Source organism: Tamandua tetradactyla, chromosome 8 (genome assembly GCF_023851605.1).
Source record: "Tamandua tetradactyla isolate mTamTet1 chromosome 8, mTamTet1.pri, whole genome shotgun sequence".
NCBI lineage: Eukaryota > Metazoa > Chordata > Mammalia > Pilosa > Myrmecophagidae > Tamandua > Tamandua tetradactyla.
The window spans coordinates 7,687,151-7,700,621 of record NC_135334.1 but is presented as its reverse complement, the minus strand read 5'-3'; the positions used below and the strand labels follow the sequence as shown (position 1 = coordinate 7,700,621).

Sequence of the window (13,471 nt, the reverse complement as noted above, 5' to 3'; positions counted from 1 at the left end):
TGGGGAGCAGGCAGGCTAGCCACATCCCACTGTGGGGAATGTATGCAGTCAGGAATCTGGGGGCCCAATGCCATGACTGAATTCCTTGGGTGGAGCAGAGGGGAAGCCACAGCTGGAACTTTCAGTGACTGCCTGCTACCACCATGCCAGAAATGGGGCTCGCCCAGCAGGCCTATTTCTGTGCACACATGCCAAACGTACGGTCAGCCTGATTCCAAACTGACTGGAGGACTGACCAGCTTACAACCCTGAGTGAGGCAGCTAAGCAGGATGGGGAAGCTCAGAAGCTGAAGCCTGGGTCTTGTACCATGGCTGCCTCCATTTATGATTTTCAAAACATCCCCACCTGGCCAAGAGACCCCTCTCCCATTCTCTAACTCTGCCAAATCACATGTTGCCAAGTACAGAAGCTATGGCACCCATAGAAGAGGAAGGAATTCATAGCATCCTATTCTCAATCTCCTCAGTGGGCTACCCAGATACTGATCCCATTGGGTGTATTAGTTCTTTTCACATGTGGAAACTCAAATATGAGAAGGGTGCCTTGTATTCCCCAGGAAAATCTGTCTTGGTGACCAACTGATCCAATGAATGTTTGACAAGCTCTTGAAATAATTTTCTGGCAGTTGTATAAGCAGGGACTTATTAATGTAAAGTCTGGTGAGGGCCAGAGTTTCAGTGGATTGCTTTACAAAAAAAGTTCCTCCTGTACTAAAATGATTCATGGGTTAGTCACATGACCCACCCCTTCACTTCTGATGGACCACCAAGAGCTGAGCCAGGCTTCAAGGAGGGGCCAGTAAACTCTCACAGAATTGGCATCTCCAAAATCCCGTGGTCTCACCTGCTGGACCCATAAAGCTTAATTCTCCTTGCCCCCTCTATCTCACACTTGAGGGTGTAGACACCATGGCTCAAAGAAAACTGCTCCCAGGCGAGAGTCAAATGGCATAGCCCATTCACCCATGACTGCGCCCTGTGCCATCAGGGAGCCCACTGCCCGGTACTGCCTTCTGCTGCTTTGGGAGACTGCTCCAGCAGTTGACCTTGACCAGGTAGGAAAAGCCCTTGTCAGTCTGGGGAGAACCCTCCCTGCTCTTGCTCTATAACAGGTGGGCAATTACTTGTCCCACATCCTGCCAGCATGCCCCAATTGGGTGTCTTGTGTGAAGGGAAAGCTTTAAAAACTTGCATTTCTAGTATTAAAGTTGCCAAAATAACAGACAAAACCCCCACTGCCTTCTAGTACCTGTCCTGAAAACCTCTCTGCATATATACCATTGATTGAGCATCAATATCAATACGTGCCGGGCAGTGAGCTTAGCATGTCATTGGGTGATTTCACTTGATTTTCAAAAATCTGCAAAGAGCTCTTATTATCCCTTTGCTGTCAGTGAGACAGGGCTGAGGTTCACAGAGGCCATCTCTTTTGCCTGAGGCTTCAGAGGTTCAATCAGAGGCAGGGTCTTGGTGCCTGGTTTTCTCCCGCACAAATGTGGATGTGCCAGTGTCCAGCCTTGCCCCTCAGGTTGGGCAGCAGGGATGCGGGAGACCCTGCGGTGGCCTGGGGAGCTGGTGGAGCCTCACGTTCCATCCTCCAGCAATGTCTCCTGTGGCAGGATAACTGGGAAACACCTTTGTCTGATTCCCAGGGAATTAATGAGCTGTGGAAAGTGATTAGACGGGGCGGGGCTGGCAGTGGTGGGGATTGCTTTTGGGAAGAAACCACTTATTCTGTTCCACTTGGGTTATGTGTACAACATCTCCTTAAACCGCTGTGTTGAATCTCTATCTTCCTGTGTAGGACTTGTCCATTTTCACATTAAAAAGAACACCATCCAATAAAATGGACTTGGGCTTACAGATTTTTTTTTCCTCATTTTAAATAGACGGCTATTAGTTTCACATTTGAATTCACTGCCGGTTTACACAAACTTGCCCTTCTGTCTTTATTAGACTAGAAGCGCAGTGTCAGCATGCAGACAGTTGTATGGGCAAAGGTGGGGGTGGGGGACTGAGTGAGGAGATGGGGTCAGGAGGCAGGACTCAGCTTCTGCAGGAAAAGTGCAAGGAGACAATGACAATGAATGCAGACGGTGTAAGCAGTGTCCCCACATTAGATCATTCAATCCCCACCACCCCCAAATCACCTAGGAAGGCCTGAGTGACTGTAAGTGTGTGCACACTGGGGCCCCCGGGACCAGAGTCTCTGCTCCCGTAGGCCATGAACGTGATGACTGAATGCCCCAAACAACGGGGAAGCGGCAGAAGAGGCTGGGATATTTGCAAAGCGTTTCAGGGTTCTTCTTGTTAAGACCAAAGGTTTCTGTTGGAAACTTCCTCTGCAAGAGAGGATTTAAGACCGGCTTCCCTCCTGCCTGAGTCTGGGGAATGAAAGAGCTCAGATTTACAAATGAGGTTAACTGACAGTCCCAAGTAAACCCATTCGAAGGGATACACCGCTCAGCCAGGGCTTTGTCTCAGCGTGGGAAGCACTGGTTTAAGTTGCAGAAGGCGGCGCCCGGGTGTCCGTGGGGGAAGGACACCTCCCAGGTCTGGTTCCCGCCCGCCCACATTGGCCAGGTAGCTGCTTCTGAGGCATGAGTCAATCACTGCCTTGACCTGTGCCCAGAGCAGGGGCGGCGCTTCCAAACGCCTACCGGGCCAGTGCTGAGGATGATGTTGCCTTCGGGATGGTGGCGTGAAAGAAAAGGCCCCCTGCAAAGACCAGGAGGTGCTGGGAATGGCTGGCCATGTGCCGGCTGGGGCGCCCTTGCCTTCTGTTCAGTGTCAGAATGGAGATACCAAGTCATCCAAAAAAGAAAATGGGCCCCTAAATGGGCACATTTCCCAGTCAAGCCTGGATTGCTGTCTGGGGAATGAGAAATAATAAGTAATAAGAAGGAAAAGTCAAAACGTTACCATCAGACAGCCCCCATCCCAGCCCAGAAGACCCTATCTCTGCACACATCAGAAGTTCAACACCTAAACCCACACCCTAGACCCATTAAATTCTGGCAATGATGCATGTGAACTTCTTTATGGCAGAAAAATGTCTAGGAAGGAGCTGCAGAAATGGAAATGTTGTTGCCCTTTTCTCTAAGGGGCTATTTATTTTGACTTGGCAGTTGCTATCAAAATAACCTTGGCTCCCTTAGCAAAAGCAAAAGCCCTAAATCACAGGGGAGACCTTGCCGAGAGTTTGGGCACCTCGGTGTGTGCTTTGAGCTTCATTGTTCTAGCACATGCCCAAAGCCTAAGCGCTCCTGGGCAGAGGTGGGGCTAGACTAGGTGTCAGAAAGTGGTGGATATGTGCATGCATTAGGATCCTTTCCTACCCGCACACTGAATGGCATCGTCACATCCCAAATCGCCTCGTAAATAAAACATAATCACGGGGGAGGCTGTGTGAGCTGAACCTTTGCAGGGTAATCCGTTTCCTTGCCTAACTATGTCATTGCCTGAAGACGTCAGCAACCACGGACCTTCCGGAATTCACCCACCATCTGTTCCTCTTGCCTAGGATAGCTCAGCTGGATCTCAGCCCTGGGAATGGGGGTCAGGGGGGAGGGTGTATGCTGAACCCAGACGGCACCCTGAGGGAATGTGGCTGTGCCAGTTGGAAAGTATTACGTACCCCAGAAAAGCCAGGTTTTATTGTTTTGTTTTTAATATGTTTATCGACAAATCTTCACCCACATACAGTCCATACATGGTGTCCAATCAGTGGCTCACAATACCATCACATAGTTGTGTATTCATCACCATGATCATTTTTAGAACATTTGCATCATTCCAGAAAAAGAAATGAAAAGAAAAAGAAAAAGCTCATACATCCCATTCCCCTTACCCCTCCCTCTCCTTCACCTCTAATATTTCCATCTACTAAATTTATTCTACCCTTTGTCCTCCTTATTCTTCCTTCATTTTTTATTTGTATTTTTTCATTCATCTGTCCATACCCTGGATAAAGGGAACATCAGACACAAGGTTTTCACGATCACACAGTCACATTGTAAAAGCTACATGGGTATATAATCGCCTTCAAGAATCAAGGCTGCTGGATCACAGCTCAACAGTTTCAGGCACTTGCCTCTAGCCACTCCAATATACCATAAACTGAAAAGGGATATCTATGTAATGCATAAGAATAACCTATAGGATAACGTCTCAACTCCGAAATCTCTCAGCCACTTAAACTTTATCTTGTCTCATTTCCCTCTTCCCCCTTTTGATCAAGAAGGCTTTCTCAATCCCATGATGCCAGGTCCCAGCTCATCCTGGGAGTCATGTCCCATGTAGGGGGGAGGGTAGTGAGTTCACCTGCCAAGTGAAAAGCCATGTTTTAATCCTGATTCAATCTTGTGGGGGCAGTCATTTCTTTTACTCCTGATTCAATATTGTAGGGCAGGAACTTCTGATTAGATTATCTCCATGGAGATGTGGCATGCCTGATTGTGGATGTGACCTTTTAAATTAGATGAGATGTGACTGCACCCATTCAGGGTGGGTTTGAGTAATCTACTAAAATCCTTTAAAAGAGAAAACATTTTGGAGAAAGCTCAGAGCAGATGCAGACACTTGGAAGGCAGTTACTTCAGAGCTGTCAGAGCCAATTCAAGACCTGGACACTTGGAGATATAGGGCATGGTGGATGTCACTGCGTGCCTTCCAATGAGATGCTAAGCAGCCCAGAGTCCCAGGGTTGTGTCCTGAAGGAGATGAGTGAGCCCACAGATGCCAAGTGAGGACCCCACAGGAAACAGAGGCTGAAAGCAATGGAGCCTAGGAGCAAGGGACCAGCAGATGCCAGCCACATGACTTCCCAGCTGACAGAGGTGTTCCAGATGGTATCGGCCTTTCTTGAGTGAAGGTAGCCTCTTGCTGTTGCCTTAGTTGTGACATTTTCTTGGCACTACAACTGTAAATTTGTAACTTATTACAATCCCTTTTCAGAAGCCGTTCCATTTCTGGCATATTGCTTTCTGGCAGCATTAACAAATAATACAGTGGCTATTTTTATGTCACTAGCTATTCCCATTTGTTCACTGGGTTGGGAGGGGTCTCTCCCTCCTTCCTCTTCTTAAAACAAGGCAATCCTTGTTTTAATTGTGTTTTGTTTTATTGCCCTTCGCAGATTTGGGATTTTTTGCAAATTGAAGGTTTGTGGCAACCCTGCATCAAACAAGTCTATCAATACCATTTTTCCAACAGCATGTGCTCACTGTGTGTCTCTGTGTCATGTTTTAATGAAGGTATATACATTGTTTTTTAAGACATCAGGCCATTGCATACTTAATAGACTATAGTATAGTGTAAACATAACTTGTATACGCACTGGGGAACAAAAAAAAAATCATGTGCTTGCTGTATTGTGTAGGTCTTAAGCCAAACCTGCAATATCCCCCAAGAGTGCCTGTGAGTAGTCCCTAGCTTCCAGGGATCTCAGAGCTTCTGTGGGAATGCCTTCACTGGCTCCCAGAATTCCAGGGATCCGCATAGCAAGAGAAGCTGGAAGTTAGTTCAGTACCTTCTGTCCTGACCATCCCCTCGAGGCTTGGTGGAACTCATTCGGGCATCCTGATACCTGCTTCCTTCCGCGAGAGGTGAAAACCCACAGTTGGGAAGTAGAGCACACCCATGATGTCCAAAGTATCTCTGGCTTTTCACTGCATCCACTTTCTTACACATTCCATCACTCAACAAATATTTGCTGAGCACCTATGAATAAGGAACATGCCAGCATAAGGAATTGGCACCACGGAGTCAGCACCCTTAACAACAGGCGGACAGGAAGATGCATCAGCAAAAGAACTAGAGAAGAAGCTCTCAGTGCCTCCTTGCCTTCTAGCACTGTGTGGTATGTTAATTTCCAACCTGCAGCCCTGGGGTCCCCCCTTCCAGAGACCCACCGCATCACGTTTCTAGAGCCTCTGCATTTCTAGGAGATGCTGAGAAGGGAGCCACAGAAAAGTCATTAGGTAGACGCACACCAAGTCCAAGCCCCAAGGGGCAGCACACGCGTATCTCCCCACCAAGCAGAGCCCATCTTTCAAAGCTCCCACAGCAACACACCTGCTTCTCTTCCACCCAGCCGTGTGCCTGGAACTGGCCAAACTAGGAGAGCTCATCTTCGGCCTCTGCTTTCATTGTGATACCCACTTCTCTTTCCACTGAATATAGCCCATTTTCTTTCCTTCTGGCATGTCACGCAGTTGAGATTGCTGACTTTCTCTCCTAATTAGTTCTTCTTACACTGGAGCTTTGCAATTACTTTTTATTCCCAGTGCCCATTTAAATGCCTTACTTCATTTTTTCAAGCATTCCTTTTAGTTTCTTGTCACTTCGGTGGTTTCTATTGTGAAGTCTGACATGTAGCTGGTTTAAAAGAATGAATTTCCATATTCTCCTTACAAATTTGCATTTTCATATCAACGGGTGAAAAGACAATTGAGTCCCATGCAATCGCTGGTGGGCAGATAAGTGTGTATAGAAGGAAACAACTGGCTTCTTTTGCAATGTGTGATCTCAAGGAGGAAAACTTAAATTGCACCAAGGGCAGAGAATTCAATTTTGAATAGTCAGTATAAAATTGAATTCCCGCATGTATGCCCAGTCACTGCCCACCGCCGTCATTATCTCCCCTAATTTATACTTATTATACCTACAGTAGCCTGTTCTGGAAGATAATCCAGAAGCAGCCTTGGTTGCAGTTTCAATGAAATTTCCCTTCTAGTTCCATTTTATTCATTTGATTCACTAAGGGATGGGTCTTGTGTCCACTGTCTTTTCATTTCCAGGCTGCCCCTTCTCTCATTATCCTGCCCTTCTTAGGACATTTAGGATAGCTGTGCTGTAACTTTCTTTGGCAAAATCCTTCAGCCATGCCCCCCAGAAATGTGGGGTAGATGGTCACGTTTTCACTCGTGCATTTATAGCACAGTCACACAGAACACACACAGCCCTCTGAGGTTCCCAGTAATCTTAGCTCACTTTTTTCTTACTGACCTTTGAGTTGATTATAATAACCGTTGCTCCACAATTAGAGCTATAAATAGAAAACCATGCAGAAAACATAATACCCTCTGCTCGCGTCCATATGTCACTATTATCCTTAAATGCTGCCCAGGTGGAGAGCAGGAAATGGTAACACAGGAAGCATCGTAATCTGAACTTTAAGTGTCCACCCCGTCTCGGAAAGAGAAAAGCCTCTTTGGTTGGCCAGACCTGGATTCAACCTCCTGGGAGACCCCCTGGGGATGTGGGGGGATGAAATGGGAAGGGTCTCTTTCCAGGAGCCCTCACTGCAAGAGCGAGCTCCGCTCCCACCACCCTTGCAACTAGGGACAGTGTGCACAGAAGCCAACCTTCTCTTTCCACTCTCTCCTTTAGCCGCGTAACCTTCCTCCTCTCCTTCTCATCCCTTCCTCCACTGCTTCGCCATCCGGGGTTTTCTTCCTCATTGCTGCCTTTGGAAAACCTCTGAGACTACTGAGTCTGATGTCTCATCTGGCACCTGCCAGTCTGGCCCTCTGAGCTACATCCTTCCTGGCTGAAAGAGCTCCCCAGTTCTTTTCCTACTTCTTTACAACTTTCTCTCATCCACTCGCTGACCTGCAATGATTTATCGAGTTTACTGCAAACAGGGTGTGCTGTGGGCCCAGGACTGTTCCACGAGATCAGGGTCTCACAGCAGGTGTTTGCGACCACAACCCAGGATTGTTCTCTCTTATGCGCACACACACACACACACACACACACACACACACACACACACATACACACACACACACTGTGCCCAAATCAGCCAGGGCAGAGGGCCCCACCAGGCTGACGTGGTTGGGCAGCCCCGTTACCCCTCTGCCCATGAGGACAGATAAGTGTTCTTCCTGGAAAAGTAAATGACTCACTGCCCCCTGGCTTATAAATGCTGTGAAGTGAAGAGCAGAGAGGGGTCAGTTTTCACCTGGGGTTATGGGACCGGGAGGGACCTTTAGAAATGGGATTCTCTGTCTGTGTAAGAGCGTAATCTGTGTGGCCGCTTGTCCATGACAGCTGCTTTGCAGTGACGAATACACTCTTCAAATAAGAGGGAAACGCATGGAAAATTGGTCACAACAAAAGGCTGCAATAAATACATCACACAGCCGCCCAGAAACCTTTTGCCTTGACAACGTAGCCAAACAGCGACTTCAGCCGCAGCAGCCCACACCGAGGAGGTGGGCATTTTATCCCAACTGCACAGCGGGTAAACAGCGTCCCGTGCAGCCGAACCAGTCCCCTGGGAGAGGGGCAATGGAAGAGGGCTTCGGAGTGCAATTTCCAATTTGCTGTCTTTATAGCCACCTCCTCGCCTGCAAGTCGGTGGCTGCAGGACCTCTGCCTGCCCTGCCCCCTTCTAGCCTTTCCCGGGTTCTCCCCCAGCCCAGCACACACTGGCATTTGGATGTTGGATGAGCTGAGAGGGAGCTGGGGACAGAGGTTGTTTCTTCCATTATAACATTTCATTGTCTTCTTCTCTTCCTCCTCCTTCTCTCTCTCTCTCTCTCTCTCTCTCTCTCTCTCTCTCTCTCTGTGTGTGTGTGTGTGTGTGTGTGTGTTCCAAGCACTGGCACTAGAACCCTTCCGGGAGGATGTGGCTGAACCCCAGGTTCCCCAGACACGGCTGCTCTTTCTCCATATGGACACGCTTCAGGTCTTAGCACTGGGGACTAGCAGGGTGGGGACAGCCAGGCTCCCCTGCCACGCCACGCCCACACAGATGGCAGCATAAGCCAGAGCCTCCGTCTAAATTCCTCTCATTGCATTAAAAGACTTGAGTTGCCAGATTTAGCAAATAAAAGTACAGGATGCTCCGTAAAAATCTGAATTTCAGACAAACAATGAGTAATTTTACAAGTGTGTTCTATGTAATATTTGGAACATATTTTATACTAAGAAAATTTTCACTGTTGAACCGAAGTCCAAAGTTAACCAGATGCTCCGCATCTGACCTGGCCAACTTACCTCGGACCCTCAGCTGTCACAGCCCCTCTGATGACATCAGGGAAGCCATTTAAAAGCTAACCATTGCTCCAAGGCTGTCTCTGTGATAGAAGAAACCATCTGATAAATTAGTTAATACATAAGAGCACGAATAACCCCAAAGTTGCTGGTGTGGGAGACAGACTAGCAATCTGAAAACAGGGGTACAGAGGGGCCACTCTGCTCCTCTAGGACTCAGTTCCTCACCTGAAAAATGAAGGCATTGACTTCAGATGCCCCATGGAGCCTCTGGTGATGCTGTCCTCTTATTTTGGTGCATGTGGGAATTATCTGGAGGACACTGGGCATGCCGATGACCAGATCCAGTCTTCAAGACCGCAATCCAGCAGGCTGGAGGTTGGCCCAGGAATGTGCATTTTAAAAGTCCATCCTGTGAGATTCTAGTGTTGAAGCTCTTGAGTCCACAGTCTGAGAAGTGTTGGTCTAGTGTTTCTACTCCTGGAGGGGTCAGGGGTGGTGGGGAGGAGGAATGGTTGGAGAGAGAGATGACCTCATTTTGAAAAGAGAATCCTTAGAGTAAAAGCAAACCCGAATCCTAGCCTGAACCTGTCAAAACTCTGCAAGAAGCCAATCACAATCGGGGCCTCTCCAAGTCCATCTGAACCCCCTATTCCCTCTTTGCACTGCTTCCACTATCTGTCGACCACAGGGGTTCCATGCAGCCAACATCTGCTCAGGGGGTGGCTGTAGAACTGGAAACTCAGCTCTGGCCCCACAGGGGATGGGCAAGGCAACCCAGCAATCTGGCCCTGTGTGCAGACAGCTGTCATTAGGCTGGGGAGGTATGGCCGCAAGCGGCACTGGGCTGGCCTCTTCCAATTGATCTAGGCCATGGATGCAAACAAAGGAACTGGGAAGGACCCAGCTCTAGAGCCCAGAGCTCTGAGACGCCCCTGCCCCAGATGGCTGCAAATGGCCCATTGCTGATCTACTATGGAGCTGCCAACTCTTGCAGGACTTGTCATCCTCAGGAGTCAACCACCTTACCAGGCTTTGGGCACCAGGCCTGTGCAGCCAAGAATTCTGAGGACAGAGTGACTCCCAAAATGGGAGTCAAAATAGAAGAGGAAATCTGTCTCACTGTGTTTGCTCATCACATCTGGCAGCTTCCAACTCCAGGAGCCTTCAGGCTCTGCCCCAGCTTCAAAAAGAGGCCTTATGCCAGCCCATGACGGTGCATGGTGAGATCCTCTGGGGACAGCCTTGTGCTGGATGCCTCCAGGAGCCACACTGCAGTCTGAAGCTCTCCCTTCCCAGCCCTCCCTCCCTCTCTCTCTCCTTTCATAGATGTCACACCCCCTACCTACTTCTGCTTAGAGTCCCACTTATCCTTCCCAGACATTATCTTTTAACAATCTCTCGCACTTCCAACCAGCTCTTGTCATACACTTCCTGGAGGACCCAACTGACACATATTCTCCAGGCTTGGGGTCTCATCCTTCCCCATCAGGGGCCATTTTCTGGGCTGTGCATTGAATATCTGTAGTTCCACCATCCTTATGGACCAATTGTGAGCCTGATTTTCAGCATTCTGTCCTCCAGCTGTGAGAGACAAGAGTTTCTTTAATTACTGGCCTTCTGGCTTCAATGCATGTCCTGAGTTGGGAACTGGTGGCCCTAAGCCCATCATTCTCCTTCGTATGCTAGAGCTGTTGCATGGTTCCATGCGTGCTCTCACATCTGTGTCCCATCCCAGCCCACTTTAGGCAGAGCTCTGTTATTGTGCCTACTGACTGCCAGCAAAGGGACCCTGTTTCCCTAAACAGCAAGTGAGCCAGTTGCAGAATTTTACCCCAAGGAGCTGCTTGCCAGGGCTCTTTCTGGTACCAACTTTCTTAGTTTAGGATCCCTGGAGGTCAGAACCCTTGGGTGCAAGCAGTTCATTTGGTGGGTGGTCCCAGCAACACAAGGGGTGGGGTGGAGAGAATAGATGAGGAAGGGAGAAGATTTAATCAGTGCACACTTGGGCTCAGCTCCCTGAGATCCTCTGAAATGACACATAGAATGCACGTAGAATGGGAACTGGGTGTTTATCCACCAACTCTCTGCCCTCCTCGGTTGTGGCTTTGTGCTCCCAGCATCCCAGCCTGGGCTGCCCTGCACACTCACACTGAGAAAAGCCCATGGCAGAGAAGCAAGAGAAGCAAGTGATGGAGGTGGTGGCCTGTTAGCAGGAACTGGAACTACCCACCATCGTGTGGGACACTCGAGGTGGAGGTGCCTAGGGGACTCGGAGCTGGGCATCAATAGCCTCTGTTCGAAGTGACATCTCAAACTTAGGGGCTTTCTTCTTGGGAAGCTCACGGTGACAGTGGTCTGCAGGGACCCCTTCTGACTATGGCGGGCTGCCTGAGTAGCAACTGGCCTTGGAGATGTTGGAGTGGGAGCAGAATCTTTATTCTAGCAAATGGATGTTACGGAGTGCAATAAACCTTCACGTGAATTTTTAATAAGAAGTGAGAAACTTCAGGAAAACTTCATGCTTGATATTGGTTGTTTTGTGTGACATCCTAGATCCCTACTCATCCCAGTAGGGAAGACAGAAAAGTTAGAGCCATAGACCACTGGAAGACATGGAAGGTTATTACTATCATTTTTTGGCTTGGTGTACTTTATTGATGGTACATGACAATGTAGGACTCTTCTTCAGGGAGCTGGGATGGAAGGTGTGGAGAATGGGTGATTCTTAGTCTTGTGGGATTGAGTTGGGGCCAGGACTCCCCAGCAGTTGATGGCCTCTCTCCTCCTCTCAGGCTGTCGCTGGGGTTGGTGGTCCAGGGCTCTTACTCCTTAGAGGCCATGAGACCCCCACCCTGTTGTTGTAGCCAAATTCATTGTCATACCAGGAAATGGTGGTCATTGAAGGCAATGCCAGCCCTCGCATCAAAAGTGGAAGAGTAAGTGTCACTGTTAAAGTTGCGGGAGAGTCCGATTCCTGCTGCCTGCCCATGAAAAAAAGAAAACTTAAAAATTAAAGTTGCAGGAGACAGCCTTGTCCTCAGTGTAGCCCAGGATGCCCTTTAGGGCATCTGATGCCTGCTTCACCACCTTCTCAGTGTCATTTTACTTGGCCGCTTTATCCAGTTGGCAAGTTAGATCTATGATGGACACATTGAGTGTGGGGATGCGGAAGGTCATACCAGCTTCCCATTCAGCTCTGGAAACTGACCTTGTCCACCACCTTGGCAGCCCAGTAGACTCAGTGGGGATGATGTTCTGGGCAGCCCCACGGCTGTCACGCCACATTTTCCCAGAGGGGCCATCCACAGTCTTCTCAGTGGCAGTGATGGCATGGACGGTGGTCACGAGTCCCTCCATGATGCCAAAGTTGTCATGGATGACCTCTGCCAGGAGGTTCAAGCAGTTGGTGGTGTAGGAAAATTGCTGATAATCTTGAGGGAGATGTCACATTTCTCATGTTTCATGCCCATCACAAACATGGGGGCATCAGCTGAAGGAGCAAAGACAATGACTTTTTGGTGCCACCTTTCAAGTGAGTCCCAGCCTTCTCCATGGTTGTGAAGACACCAGTGGACTACACAACTTATTTAGCACCTGTGTCACCCCATTCGATGGTGGGCTCTCACTCCTGGAAGATAGTTATGGGACTCCCATTGATGACGAGCTTCCTGTTCTCAGTCTTGATGGTGCCTTTGAACTTGCCATGGGTGGAATCATGCTGGGACATGTGGACCGTGTAGTTGAGGTCAATGAAGGGGTCATTGATGGCAGCGAGCTGCACTTCATCAGAGTTTACATTAGCCCTAGTGACCAGGTGCCCAATACAGCCAAATCCATTTATTCTGACCTTCACCATGGTGTCTCAGAGATGTGGCTGGCACTGCATGAAAGGATGAGGCTGTCTGTCGAGCAGTGAGGAGCAGAGAGCCCACCAAAGGAGGCTTTTTAAGCAAGAACATTGCAGGGTGCGAGGTATGGTTTAGAGGGAGAAACCATCCAACATAGAGAGGGTTCAGGGCATGCTGGAAGGTCACTGTAGGCCAACTGTCCAGCACATACGTTAGGGTCCAGCAGTGACCAGTGGACAAAGAGAAATTCTCATCTTGAAGGCCAGGGGTGGCCTTGGTCAAGTAATTGCACAATTAATTACTGTTGAATTCACATTTGAGATGTGCCCTGAATGGACTGCATGAGAGAATAGAGAATGGGAGTGAGGGAACTAACCAGGGGAGGGTGGGCAATGGCTCTGAAGAACAAATATGGATGAATTAGGTAAAGGCACAGCAGGACAACATACCAGACATGGGAAGAAGAAGGAGCGTGGGTTCCTGGAGGCCATGGCAGGAGCAGGTCTGGTGGAGAGAGCAGAAGTGAGGAGAAGGATCCCTGGGGTCCTCGGGAGCCAGGCAGCTGGACCTCCAGCCACGGAAGGGCCTCTGGTCTATCGTGGTCTATAGTGAAAAGA

General features: G+C 49.0%; 1 pseudogene; it reads right to left on the bottom strand.

The window, feature by feature from the left end:
- Window positions 1-2,463: 2,463 nt before the first annotated feature.
- Window positions 2,464-12,862, bottom strand: LOC143643977 (glyceraldehyde-3-phosphate dehydrogenase-like; annotated as a pseudogene).
- Between the last annotated feature and the right edge of the window lie 609 nt (window positions 12,863-13,471).